The following is a 14,438-nucleotide window of genomic DNA, read 5'->3' on the forward strand; positions in this document are numbered from 1 at the left end:
CACACCAGTAATAATGAGAATACCTATCAACCACCCAGAAATTGGTTTCTAAGATACTATTCTAAAGAAAAAGGAAGAAGCCAGGGCTCTCTGGAGGAATAGTGGATTCCAGGGCTATGGTAGAGGAAATACAACCTGATCCTGAAATATCACTGAAGGATATTCTAGTGGAAAATAAAGATTCACAAAAAGAAGCCCCTAAATTCTGCTTAAAAATCCCCCATCAGGTCTTTGAATAGCACCGAACTTGTGCATGTGCAGGGAATGAATCTAGGAGACTTAGAAGAGAAAAGCCACTGAAAACTGAATATTGTGCAGAAATTTCTGAGATCACACATGCCAGGAGTTGAAGGTTGGCTTTTGGAGTCATCTGGAGTGGAATGACCTTGATAAAAAAAAAAAAAAAGGCCTGGATTTCAATTATGACCCTAGAAATGTCACAGCCTGAGAGTCAGTGCCACACACTAAGAGTAAGATCTACATTTCGGGATTCAGTGCAAAACTGAAATAAATATGTCATTTTAGGTTCTCCTTCAGAGGCTCAGCATGATCCATTCGTACTGGAAACCTAATCTTTAGAGGAAGATAACATGATTAAGAGCTTCTACAAGGTATTATTCACAAAATCCAGCACACAATAAAAGATTAATAGACATGCAGAGCAGCTGGAAAATGCTCTCAATTATGAACATATAAATCAGTAGAAGCAGACCCAGAGACAATCCAGATACCGGAGTTAGCAGACAAGGATTTCAAAATAACTATGAATGAAAGAAACATGGACAATTGTAGAAAATGAAAGACAAACTAGAAATCTTTAAAACAACCAAAGGAAAAGGACAAGTTTCCTTCAAAAGAGCAATAAGAAGTCTGGTAACTTTTCAAAAGAAACTGTGGAAGCAAGAAGACATGAAGGACATCTGACAGCTAAAGGGTTGAATGGGAGGGAAAAAAAAAAAACCCTGCCAATTTAACATTCTTTGACTTAAGAAAAATATTCTTCAAAAATGCAGACAATTTAAAGATATTTTCTAAAGGGGGTTTAAAAAAACAAGCTAAAACAATTAAACAACAGCAAAACTGAAATTCAAGAGACTCTGAAGAGTTTCTGAAGAGTTTTTTCAGGCTGAAGGAAAACAATTACACCCAAAGACACATAATGTTAGGAATGATCATCGGTAGGAAACAAAATGTAAGTTTTTATAATGAATATTGACTTACTAAAACAATCCTGTATACTTTTATAGCTTTTACATAAGTCTAAACATTTTCAAAATAAAATGCATTTAAAAACACGTTAACTGATACCCGAAAACTAGCGATGATGGAATCCCCTCCAAGGGAATCCTCACTCCACCCCCCCAAGACTAGAGATTATGGAGCCCCAGCAAACGGTGCTCACAATCTGTATCCAACAGCAGACGTGACAGAAGCCCTAGTGAGACACCACCAGTTCCTTCCAAAACTAGAGGCAACCGGAACTCCGATAACATCTGTCATCCACAAACACAAATGCTGGGGTCTGAGCAAGCAAGACGCCCATCCCGTCAAAACTAGAAATTATGAGACTCCAGCAAGAACCCCCTAGTAATTTCCAATTCTAGAAATGACAGCAGCCCCATAAGTCACACACTTATCTGCTCCTCAACACTAGAAAACGGGAAGCCACAGCCCAGTGACCCACCTAGTCTATGCCAACAATTCCGACAAGGGAAGACCCAGAAAGAGAGACTTTTGATCTCCCCCAACACCAGAAGAAAAGACTTCTATAAAGACCCCTCCAGAGCCCCCTGACTAAAGATAAGTCGAATCTCATGCAATTATCCCAATCCTCTCCCTGAATTAGAGACAATGGCCCTCCATCCAGTGACCGCTCCATGTCACCCTAACACTTGAGAAGTGTGAGCCCCATACAAGCAGTGGTCCTCCAGCGTCCAAACACCAGAGACAACAGGAAACTCACTCTCATACCTCCCAGTTATCCCCAACATCATGAGGACTCCATCAAATGATGGAAGATTCAGCAAGTGATCTCCCACATTCCTGCAAGATTAGAGATGTGGGAAACCCCAAAAAGCAACTTACAACCCCCTATACACCAAGAAGAAGGGAGCCCCAACAAATACCACACCATTTTAACCAACACAAACCCCAGCTTGCCTCTTTACTCCTCAGACTAGATATGAGTATACCCAGCGAAGAGTAACCCAGTGTCCCTGCCCAGAAAAGAAATGACCAGAGTCTCCCTAGGCAACACACCAGCCTCTCCAATGTAAGTGTCAAACAGATCCTCAGAAAACTCCCTCTCTTCCATTATCACAAAATAAGAGTCTATAGAAGCATCAGCAAGCAGCACTCAACACAAATGAGAGGAGCACACAATGCAAGTCCCTCAAGTCCCTACCAACAGGAGACGACGGCCCCTGTGGTGATTCCTCCCTAATCTCAAAAACAAGGATCATTCTGGGCCCCAGCTGCCAGCTCGTCAGTGTCCTCTTGCTATGTATATGTCTCTGTCCCCAACTGTAGTGGAGAGATGGAGCCCCATCTAATATCCCCTGCCCTGGGGAATGTTGAGGACCCAGTCTCAGAATAAGGAACACAGCAGTTGTCCTGACAAGCCACCAAACACCCCCAAGCTCCCCTTCTACAGAAGGTGACAGGAGCCCAGGAAGCAGAATTTCCCCCACCATTTCCTACTCCAGCAAACCCCTCTTATCTGTTGCACATCCTGCTGACCTTCAGAATATCCTTTACTGCTAAAAGAGTCACTAGGAGCCAAGGAAGGCTGGAGCTGGGGGAGAGGCTGAGAAGGATAGTGAGGGGAGAGGAGCAAGAGCAAAGGGAAAGATGAGACTTTCCATGTTGTCCCAAACACAGCCATGAATTCCAGAGGGCCCAAATAGCTCCAATCAAACCAGGTTCTCAGGGGTGAGCTGGAGCAGAAGAAAAGGAATTCTGGGCTGATGAGGAGAGGTCGCCTGGAGGAAAGGTGGGTGTGTAGGCTAGCAGCCAAGATAGCCACCAATGCTACTTTCCACCTGTATTTAGGCCCTGTGCAGTCTCCTCTCACATCCGATTAGCCGTGAATTGTCATGAACCCAAATGATCAATACAGTGCTGCAGAAGTGACAGTGTCTCACATCTGAGGCTACATCATAAAACACACTGAAGCTTCCTCCTTGGTCTCATAGATTTCTCCCTCTCTAGGGGAAGCCATCCACAATGCCATGAGGACGCTCAAGTAGGCCTGTGGAGAGGTCCATGTGGAGAGGAACCAACTTGTCAGCACCAAGTGCTCACCATTCAGTGAGCCACCTGGGAAGCTCTTCCAGCCTCAGTCAAATTTTGAACTTTAATGACTATGTATGCTAGCATGTTTAGGAGTTAAGTATACTGCTGTCTGCAATCTACTTGAAAAGGCATTAAACAGAGATGGATTCTTGGGTGATAAATGGATGGAGGTGGCAAAGTAAATATAGTAAATTGTAACTGATGGAATGTATGCGTGGGCTGTCTTCATTAAGGCTGCCATAGGAAAGTACCACCGACCGGGTGGCTTAAACAGCAGAAACTTTCTTTCTCATAATTCTGGAGGCTGAAAGTCCAAGATCAAGGTGCCTGCAGGATTGGTATCTCCTGAGTCCTCTCTCGTTGTCTTCTAGATGACCATCCTCTTGCTGCCTCTTCACGTGGTCATCCCTCTGTGCATGCGTGCCCCTGGCGTCTCTTGGCCTATATGTCCTAATCTCCTCTTATAAGGACAGCGATCAGATTGGATTAGTGTCCACCGTAATGGCCCTATTTTATCTCAGTTACTTTCTTTTAAGTCACAGCATCCAAATAAAGTCACAATAAGAGGTACTAGGGATTAGCGGTTCAACACATGACTGTTGAGGGGACAGAATTCTGTCCATATCTTGACTGTTCAACTCTTTCAAATTATCTCCATGCCTGAACATTTTTCCTAATAAAGTGGGTGCAGGTGATGTTCTAAGGCAGGAAAGAAAAAATGAATTGTTAACAAAAAAATTATGTTGGAACCCCCAGTTGTTCTGTGGAATAGGGATTATCATCGATTTAATATAAATATTAAAGCTGTGAAAGTCCTAGAAAAAACCAAGGGATAAGTATTTTATATAGAATCTCAGAGAAAAGATGGTCTTTTAAAAGTATAACATAAAACAAGAAACGAAGTTAACATGTTTGATTTCCTTTAAAAAATCTGCTTGTCAGTCATTGCATGGCAGCACCGACTAGAGGCAAAGACCAAAAAAAAAGAAAAGAGGAGAATGTTGGCAACTCATCACAAAAATCTAATTTATTAACACTAAGGAACACTTACCAACCAAAAAACGAACAAGAATCCGTTGGAGAAATGGACCAATTACGAACAACATTTCACAGGAAACACAGAATGCTCTCAGTATAAGAGATGATTCTCAACTTCACACACCAAAGGAAAAATACGAAGTAAAACACCAAGATTCTTGTTTTTATTTATCAGCTTAGGAACATTTACTGTTTGTTTAATATGTTGATCTATTAGGATGTAGAGAAAGTGGCACTCTCATACCACAGTGAAGAGGGGGTGAATTTGAACAACCTCCGCCCCCGGACACGAGGACCTTGACAGTCAGAGATAGCCCAGCTGAGCCCAGGACTTTGCGGGAAAGAGCCGAACTGTGGCAGTGAACTCGGAGAAAGCTGAAACCAGACGGAGAGAGACGAACCCAAACCGCTGAGCCGAGGAGCGGAGGGGAGAGGTGGAGGGAGCCGAGGCGGGAGGAAAGAGCTGAAGAGAAACGGAAAGAGCTGAAGATGTGAAGACACAACGGAGGCCAGGCGGAAGGGCCCTAAGCCTGGTTGGAGGAGCCAAGCCCAGCCGAAAAGCGGCGAGAGGTGGCGGAGAGAGCCGAGCCCAGGGGCCGCTGGGAAGAGCTGAGATGTCGTGGGCGGCGGAGAGAGGACAGGCTGGCTGCGCCGCAGAAGGAAGCGGAGGCGAGGAGGGTGGAGAATGAAGGCGACCGCGCTGGATTGGGCCATGGACGTGGAGCGTGGAGCCCGGAGCCTCCCCGGAGCCCGAGCTGCCCCGAGCGCCCTGCCGGAGAGTCGTCGACCCGGTCCCCGCTGCCCTCCTCCCCGCTCCTCTGGCCCCGCCGCTGCCCACGGCACGGGGCAGTCTGGCCGGACAGCGGCGTGTCCTCCGCCCACGATGAGGACGCGCGTGTCCCCACGGCTGCATCCTCCGGACGTGATGGCTGCGTGGAGTCTGGCACCGATGTCCACTGTGGGGACTGACCCTGGGGGTGCAGAGTCTGACCCGCGCTGAGCCTGCGGACCCAGCCCGTGGGGAAGGCCGTTGGGGGGCAGTGACCAAGGCGGCTGACCTGAGGTCTGGGAAGAGGCCCCCATGCTAGACCGAGTCTGGAATGCGAACTGTGGGCCCCTCCTGACCGTCTCCCCGCGTCCAACACCAGTGCGAGGCTCTCATTCAGGGATCTTGATTGTGTCCAGCAGAGGATTGTTAGAGTAATCGCTCATGGAGCCTCTAGGAGGACAGGGATGGGCTGGAGCCCCGCTGAGGCTGCTTCTATTAGCTGTTGTCCAAATCCATCGTAATCAGAGCGTTGCTCCCACCTCCTGGTTCAGAGTCTGTGTGGGTGCTTCTGATCCACAGAACTGTTACACTGGTTGCAGTGCAGAGGCTGCAAATGGATATATCTGGCATTTTCTGCTTTTAAATCAGGAACCTGGTGTCGTCTCCCCCCAGGATCACAAAGTGAGGGAAGCCAACAAACCTAGGATAAAAGGTTCAGTGGCTGAGAAACCAAGAAGGATGACAGAGGTCTACTAGGAGGCCCTGTACTTGAAGTTTTTTAAGAGGAATCACTGGAGACCACATGTGTCATCAACCTTGGGAATTTCCACTCTAATTGTTTATGTTAAAGTTGCAGCTGGAAAGCATGTATTAGACTTGGCAGTCTTCAGCGAGGTGGCCACTACTGGTCCCAAGCTGTGCCTTTTAGAGCCCTTGCTAAAGGCTCCACCAGTGTTTACATTGAGGAGACCTGGTGCCTAAGCAGACCTGAGCTGACTGGATGGCAGTGAATACGAAGGGTGATGGGAGACATTGATGTTGGGCCACTGAACGTGAGAGTGGGACCAGCAAATGTGGACCAGAGCAACCCAAATATCGTCATCTGATGAATGTATAAACACAATGTGATCTGTATCTCTGTACATTGTATGTTCTTCAGCCATAAAGATATGAAGGACACGTGCAACACCCTGGATGCACCTTGAAGACCATCTGCTAATTGAAAGCATCTAGTCAAAGAAGACCACTTATTATATGATTCCATTTACATGGAATGTCAAATATGGGCAAATGTGCACAGACAGGAAGTAAATTTGTGGTTGTTTAAGGTTGGAGGTGGGAGAAGGAAGTGCATGGGTAATACTCAATTATTTCTATTTGGTTCTTTTTACAATTTCTATTTATTGATATTCTCTGTGAATTGAGACATCATTCTCTTTATTTTCGTTGGTCCTTTGTCCCTACTTTCCATTAGCCCTTTGAGCATATATAAGAGAGTTGTTTTAAAGTCTTTGTCTCATGAGTCCAATGCCTTGGCATCCTCAGGAAAAACTTATGTCAGTTTCCATTTTATACATATGAACCGGCTATACTTTCCTCCAGCTTCATATCATTTGTAATTTTGTAGTGGTAACTGGACATTTTGTGTATTAGAATGTGGTCGTTGTGAGAATCAGATTCTTCTCTCTCTCCAGGTTTTGCTGTTGTGGCTTTTTATGAGCTGCAATTATCCCTTTGTTTAGTGACTTTTCAAACTATTTTTGCAAAGACTATGTTCCTTGATGTGTGTGGTCACTGAAATCTCTTTTCAATTGTCTTAACAATCAGCAAGTGACCTGACAGAGATTTCTTTAAATGTAAGGATCCAAAAGAACACATTTTAACAAAAGAAAAACTTAAAATATCTCCAGTCTTTTTTTTTTTTGTGAGGAAGATCAGCTCTGAGCTAATATCCATTGCCAATCCTCCTCTATTTTTTTTTTTTTTGGTGAGGAAGACTGACCCTGGGCTAACATCCATGCCCATCTTCCTCTACTTTATACGGGATGACATCACAGCATGGCTTGACAAGCGATGCATTGGTGTGCGCCCGGGATCCGAACCTGCGAACCCTGAGCAACCAAAGCAGAGCGCGTGCACTTAACTGCTTGTGCCACTGGGCCGGCCCCAAAACATCTCCAGTCTTTGCAGTTGGGCCCCCTGTAACTCTTCCTTAGACTTTACCCCCTACCTGCATGGAGCCCACAGATCTGCCAGAGGTGCAAGCCCAGGTCTTCTCAGTTCTTTTCTGAGCACCCGTCCATCCTGGGCATGCACATTGCACTCTGGCTTCCCTCGTAGATGCAGTGGCCATTCTAAGCCTTGATTTCCCAATAAACTTCCTACTCAGATGCCTCCTTTCCAGATTTTTATGTATCTCTCCTGCCCCAGCCATCATCCCTCACCAAGACATCTACCAGTAGCATAGACCTTTAAATCTTTCATCAGACAATGACACCACCTGGAAAGTCCCTCCTGCCTGAGGGGGAGAAATAACTGTCACCTTCTGCGCTGGTCCCTCAGGGACCCAAAAGACAGATAACTACCACACAGTCACACAATCACCCTATTTGAAGAAGCAGGTTAGTATTTGTCATCTGTCATGAGGGAGCCATGCAAGGAATCTTGGCTCACATCCTCTCATATCCTCCTCTGTACCAGGGTATGGCAGCAGGTAGGCATTAACCAAAATCACCACAGTGCTTTCTTACCCAAATTCAGCCATGTTTTCCTTCATTAATCACTCCTCTGGATGCTGTAAGTTTTTTATTATAATTCAGAGTTCTGAAACACTTGATTCTGTCAGTTTTGTCCAACTGAGCGGTTGCTTCAGTGGAGAGAATGATTCTGTGAGCACGTTAATTTGCCTTTGTTGTTAACGGAACTGGGGAAATGTTTTGATATGTCACTTTGTCCTTATTCTCCTTCATGTTTGTTTTGTTTGGTGGTTGGTTCTCAACAATTCTTCTTTCATTTCGTAGACTTTCTCTTCCATATGAATTTAAGAATCACCATCACGATTTCAAAAAAAGTTATTTTTAAGTTTATTATGTTGAATCAAGTACTTTTGAGGAAAACAACTCCTCCAATATTGTTGTTGAAAACAACTCCTCTGATATTGTTACCATTCATATCTGCCTGAGCCAGCTGCCAACCTCAACTTGAGGGTAGAGGATGTAGTCGGTTGAATAACGTCTCCCAAAGATTCAAGTTCACCCAGAACCTCAGAATATGACTTTATTTGCAAACAGGGTCTTTGCAGATGTGATTAAAGATCCGCAGAGGAACTCATCCTGGATTTAGGGTGGGCCCTCAATTCAATGACTGGTGTCCTAATAAAAGGACAGGACACAGAGACATGGAGGGAAGAAGATCACGTGAAAAACGTAGGCATAGTTTGGAGATCTGCTGCCACAAGACAGGGAAGCAGGTACCACCAGGAGCTGGAAGAAGTGAGGAAGGATTCTCTGCTGTTGATAAACTGAATCAATTGTAGGGCTCCCCTTTGTTCTCACTCAAACCACCAAATCCTAATCGTACCTTGTCTTAAAAATTCTGATTATCACGTGGTTTATCATATGGATGTCCTGAAGATCATGGACCACGCCCGATGTCATCATTTAAATTTCTCATGTCCTCAATTATCACATATGAACACCTTCATTTTTCAATGTAACTCATAGAAATCATGGTCTACATCTAAGAATTCGTCAGGAATAAATTAAAGGTATGGGAAAGAAAACCCAACTAAAGTTAACTTAAAATAATATAACAGAATATAAGAGGGAAGAAAACATCCAGTGAGGGAAGAAATCAGCTCATGGTAACGAGACTTAAGGAGTGGATTGTGTCCAGGCACTGAGATGCAGCATACAAATGAGGGGACAGGTCTTGTCCTGACCGTCCGCCAAGCCCACCCCTACTCTGCTGTCCTGCCAGGTGGCCTCAGACCCTGTCAGTGGCTCCTACACTGTGACCTCTCTCAGCTCCACTCCCCAGAACTCCAGGTCTGGCAGGTAAGAACCCCATGTATATCCAGCTCTACCTCCTGTTAGATGAAGGGTCCTGTGCCTGGATCCTATTGGACCAGAGAGGGCCATTTGACACCCCCTGTCCTAGGACATCAGGGGGTTTGCAATATGCAGATTAGCTCACACTGAGGAATTAGAACAGCCTAATCCTAGGGAGGAGTCAGCCCCACACCAATGTTGTGGGCTCCAGGAGGGAGCCATCGTTGTGTCAAATCCAGAGGCCATTGTCAGGAGGCACAAGGCACAGCTGTCCACCTCCACTCACTCTCTGCCCTTCTGTTTCTCAATCACTATGAACTTCTGAAATAGGCTTCCTTCCCCATGGCTGCTAAGACTGCTCTATCAAAGCTCTTCAAGAAAGTCCAGAAAATTCCAGATCCTTCCAAAATCACGTCAGTCCTTTTCCATCCTGACCCAATAAAAGAGTCCTACCATCTGACTTCTGTAACTTGACCCTTTTTGCCACCAAATATTGTTCATCACATGTTTATTGAATAAATATGGTGTGACCTACTCTGTGAGCAGGTGGACAAGTATCGTTGACTGAGGACCTAGTGTCAAGGTGAAGGCAGCAAGCCTGCTGCCAAGATTCACTCAGTGCAAAATGCTCCCAAACAACATTTTCCTTGTTAAGAATCTAAGGTGAACTCTATTTTAAAAAATCACCGAGGTTATTTTAGGTAACAGATAAGGCTGTAACAGGTAGACTAAGGGCTAGTTAAATTATATGAAAATGGCTTGTATTTGAGTTAGCATTTGGCAAAGATAAGGATACAACTTATGTTAGAATGAGATATAAAAGCAAGCTTAGTAAAGTAAGACTTTTATGGAATCAAATTAATTTAACATTAAACAACGTTAAAGCTCGTTACAATAGGTATCATCTTTTCCTGATTGCAAGTATTCTAAAAAAATATAACTAAAAATACTAAATGATCCCTTAGGCCAAATTACCTTTAATATACAAGTGAATAAGAATCATGGTAAGCAGAAATTGCAGTATACAAGGACAAGTAAAGATCTTCTTTCCCTGTCACATGAAACCCGATCTTTCACCCACACAACTGTCGACTCTTCACATTTATGTCTCTCAAAAGAGTTTAATAAAGTACAATTATAAAATGACAAAGCATCACGGTCCAGAGCAAGAAGAGAGGTTGATTTTAAATGAGGCGAGTGAAACTGGGGACTGTTCATGGGGAACCACTTCCCCAGGGTCACAATTCTTGGCTTCTTCAGCATGACCTTCTCCTATTTTCCATCAGGTCCCAGAACATCGTTCCTGGCTCCTTGCTCTCTCTGCCTCCCTGTCAAACCTGTCTGCCCTCAGGGCCTCAGTCAGTCTTTCCTTTGCTTTTTTCACTTTCTGACTCTGTCTCCAGATGTCTACATAAGTTACGGGCTGTCTGTAGAGTGGTTGGGGGAGACTGGGACCCACTCCTGGGATCACCTCTGCCCTGTCTGAAGACTGTGTGGCACTGGGGTTGAGGCTGGGGTTTAGAGACCCAGCACCAACACAGCCCAGGCATTCACCTGGACCACATGGTGCAATTATATTTAAGGTATTTGTGATATAGAAAGTACTTAAAATTTCTCCTTCACTGCAGCAGGCCTGGAGTCCCTGCAGTTTCCTGTATGCACAGACTTACTGAGGGTTCTGCAAGGTCTCCTTCCGTTGACTGTACTGACCTCATTGCCAGGGTGGGAAGTTATTCTTCTAACTGGTCTCTTGAAAATGCAGTTGGTGAGTCTTATAGGAAGTGCAGACCTTTCACGATGTCTCCACTTGCTCTTGGCTAAATGGACCTGTCTTTTCTTCTCTGAAGTCTGTGGCATCATATTTCTTTTGAGCTCACCATTTCAAAACAAAATGATATGTGAAATCTGAATAAAATGGGGGATGCAGACTTCCAGGCATGGAGAATGTTCTCACCTCATTTGGATTTTCCATCCTCCTGTATCCTGTAGAAATATCTCTCAAACTGCATCACGATCATCTGGAGGGTTGTTAAAACACAGATTGTTCGACCTCCACTCAAGGAGCCCTGGGGAGGTCTAAGAATTTGCACTTCTCATTGTTCCCTGATGATGCTGATGCTGCTGGCACAGGCACCACACACTGAGAACTTATCCTGGGACATCAAGCTGATATGAGTCAAGGGCAGCGAGGACTATGAAAACTATATGGTCGTGTGCCCAGAGCATACTAATTTAGTGCCTCATCTCTAATGAAATCACATTCCTCTCCGCAATTTGATGCTCACTTCACTTGCACACCTAAGTCCCATCTTCACTCAAATATTCTTCTGTTCATAAGTAAATAACTCACACATGCCATATTCCCATCACACAGTCCTATCCACTGTAAATAACCATTTTTCCTCCCCTGTCTCTTCCTCTCTCCTCCTACTCCTCCCTGTTAATCCGGGCTCCACCATCTGACTTAACACAATTGATGCTTCTTAGAAGTCAATCCTGCTCTCACATTGGTTCCACTTCCACATCCTCTTCTAGGCCATCCCATCCATTTCCCTGGCTTCAAATACCAGTAATGAACTAGAAATGCCCGTAGAGTCAGCACAGGTGTGGCTTCAACCCTGAGACCCAAATACCCATCTGCCCACTCACCACATCAGTGATAACTCGATGACTCAGCTTGCAGTTAGCAGGTCCCAAGTTGAACAAACCAGTTCTCCAAATAATCACCCATATGTCATGGTCCCCTAATCTCACTTGTTGGTACTGATATCCTGTCTACACCTGAGTGTCATTCTGGACACCCTGCCACTCCACACTTGTACATCAATCAACCATCCGTCCTCCCTCCTGAATCCACCTAAAAATTCTCCACTTTTGAATAATTCTTGAGCACCTTTCAGATTTCCTACAAAATGCCATTTCCACAGAGTGGCATTTCCTGATCCAGCCATCAAAATTAATGTCACATTGTTTCTGTTAATTTTTAAAATTTTTAATTGTACCTGTATTATCATCTATTTCTCTCATAGTGTTTTTCTCACTAAATTGGATACTCCATGAAGTGAAGACTAACGTGGACTGTAATGTTTTACACTGCCGTATTCACTCATTGTTGTGCCCTTAGAAGGTACTTAATATATTTATTGAAAGAAATTATTCAAACTCCAAAAAATACTTTCTAAAATTTTCAAATAAATTCACTCGACTGAAGTTATACAAGGATATAACCTGTTTTGTGGTATACTGCAATAAATTATCACTAATATTGCAAATCCTTTCTGTCTGTAATTCATTTTAAGACTCTAGCCACAATAATCTATTTGAAATGTAAACCTAATCAGTACACCTTTCCTTTATAATCTCTCATTTCTGTCTTCAGATACTCTTTTTTTCTGTGTGTGTGAGGAAGATCGGCCCTGAGCTAACATCTGCCAATTCTCGCTTTTTTTTTTTTTGCTGCGGAAGACTGGCCCTGGGCTAACATCCATGTCCACCTTCCTCTACTTCATATGAGATGCCGCCACAGCATGGCTTTACAAGAGGTGCGTTGGTGCACCCCGGGATCCGAACCGGCGAACCCTGGGCTGCCTCAGCAGAGCGCACGCACTTTATTGTTTGCACCATCAGGCCAGCCCCTCAGATACATTTTAACAGTGAAGTCATAAATCTCGTTTCATCCCTGTTGTCCTGCCATAATGCTTAATACCATCCCTTTCATTCTGCAACATGTCCCAGTTTGGAGGGAAAGTTATTTGATCCTCCTATTTATAGAGCACCTATTATAAGCCAAGTTATGTACTAAAACCCATGATCCAGAATTTAACTTAAAAAGTCACTGCCCCTGTTTATTTTAACCTTGGTGAAAGGGATGAGTTAATAAAGAGACTAATGAATGTGTAATATAGTGTTAGGTACAATTAGATCTTGTAATAAACAGTAAGGGCTACACAGAGATACAGAGACAGAGGGAGGGATGGAGGAAGAGCAGTAAGGAGGGATAATGAGAAAGAAATTACCTACAATTATTTCATTTATTTATTTATTTTGTGAGGAAGATCAGCCCTGAGCTAACATCCATGTCAATCCTCCACTTTTTTTTTGCTGAGGAAGACTTGCCCTGGGCTGTCATCTGTGCCCATCTTCCTCAACTTTATATGGGCTCCAGCCACAGCTTTGCCTGACAAGTGGTGCCTTAGTGCGTGCCCAGGATCTGAACCCAGGCCGCCAGCAGAGGAGTGTGTGCACTTAACCGCTACGGCATGGGGTCACCCACCTACAATTATTGATGATGAAGAGATTAGGGAAGGACTAACTGATGAGGTGATATTTGAGCACAGAACCGAATATTTTTTAAAAAAGACCAATCACATTGTGGGTAAAAAATTTTCCAGAGACGGGAACAATGTGAAAGGTGCAGGGCTGAATACTAATTCCACTTCCCAGTGATTTTGTTGGTTAAAAACAAAACAAAACAAATGTCTGGCCTATTAACCCAAGAAAGCTCCCTCTACAGAAAAGTACAATACCTTGAACGTTACCTAACAAACATTAACATCTAAGAAACAACATTCAGTAAGGTTTGTTCTTGTTTTAAGAGCTACGGCCTGCTCACTTAAAGAGGTTTCACAGAAGGACAAAGTGTAGAAATGGACATTCTTGCCGTCCATATGGATTCCACGCTCACCAGAATAGGCTGGCTTGGAAAACAGAACAATGCAGGTTCCTCCATGGCTGCAGAGTTGTCCTGCTGACCCCACTGCTGATGTGCAGACAGCCTGTGGATTGCTGGAAAATGCAGGGACTTCTGCCTCTGATTCCCCTTTTATGGAGGAAGGGAGTGGATAATCCAATCAATGGATGATCCAGAGGAGACATCCTGTCTCTTACCAATGGGATTTGAGAGATTCCTAACGCTTTATACCTATCCACAAAAATGTTTGATTATTGACACTGTCAGATACTGTTGGTAGATGAAAAAATTTAATACAATTGTGTAGGGAGATGGTATTTGCAGTTTCTATCAATATTTTAATGTTTCCTTTTTCTTCCACTATGGATACCTTCTGTAAAATTAGAAATAGAAGTTTATATGTACAAAATGTCCATACAACTTATGTTGTAATAGGAAAAAATAGAGACTGTGTAAACGTTTATCAATAAAAGAATGTCCAAAATTTTTATTAACAAGTCTCTAGAACATAGCACACAGCCATTAAAATGAAATTAGTATTTTGTGCATTAACATCTCAAGTAATTACCAGTAAACTTGTAATTATTTCAACCGTCTT

Source organism: Diceros bicornis, unplaced genomic scaffold, assembly GCF_020826845.1.
Source record: "Diceros bicornis minor isolate mBicDic1 unplaced genomic scaffold, mDicBic1.mat.cur scaffold_54_ctg1, whole genome shotgun sequence".
In the NCBI taxonomy this organism is placed as follows: domain Eukaryota; kingdom Metazoa; phylum Chordata; class Mammalia; order Perissodactyla; family Rhinocerotidae; genus Diceros; species Diceros bicornis.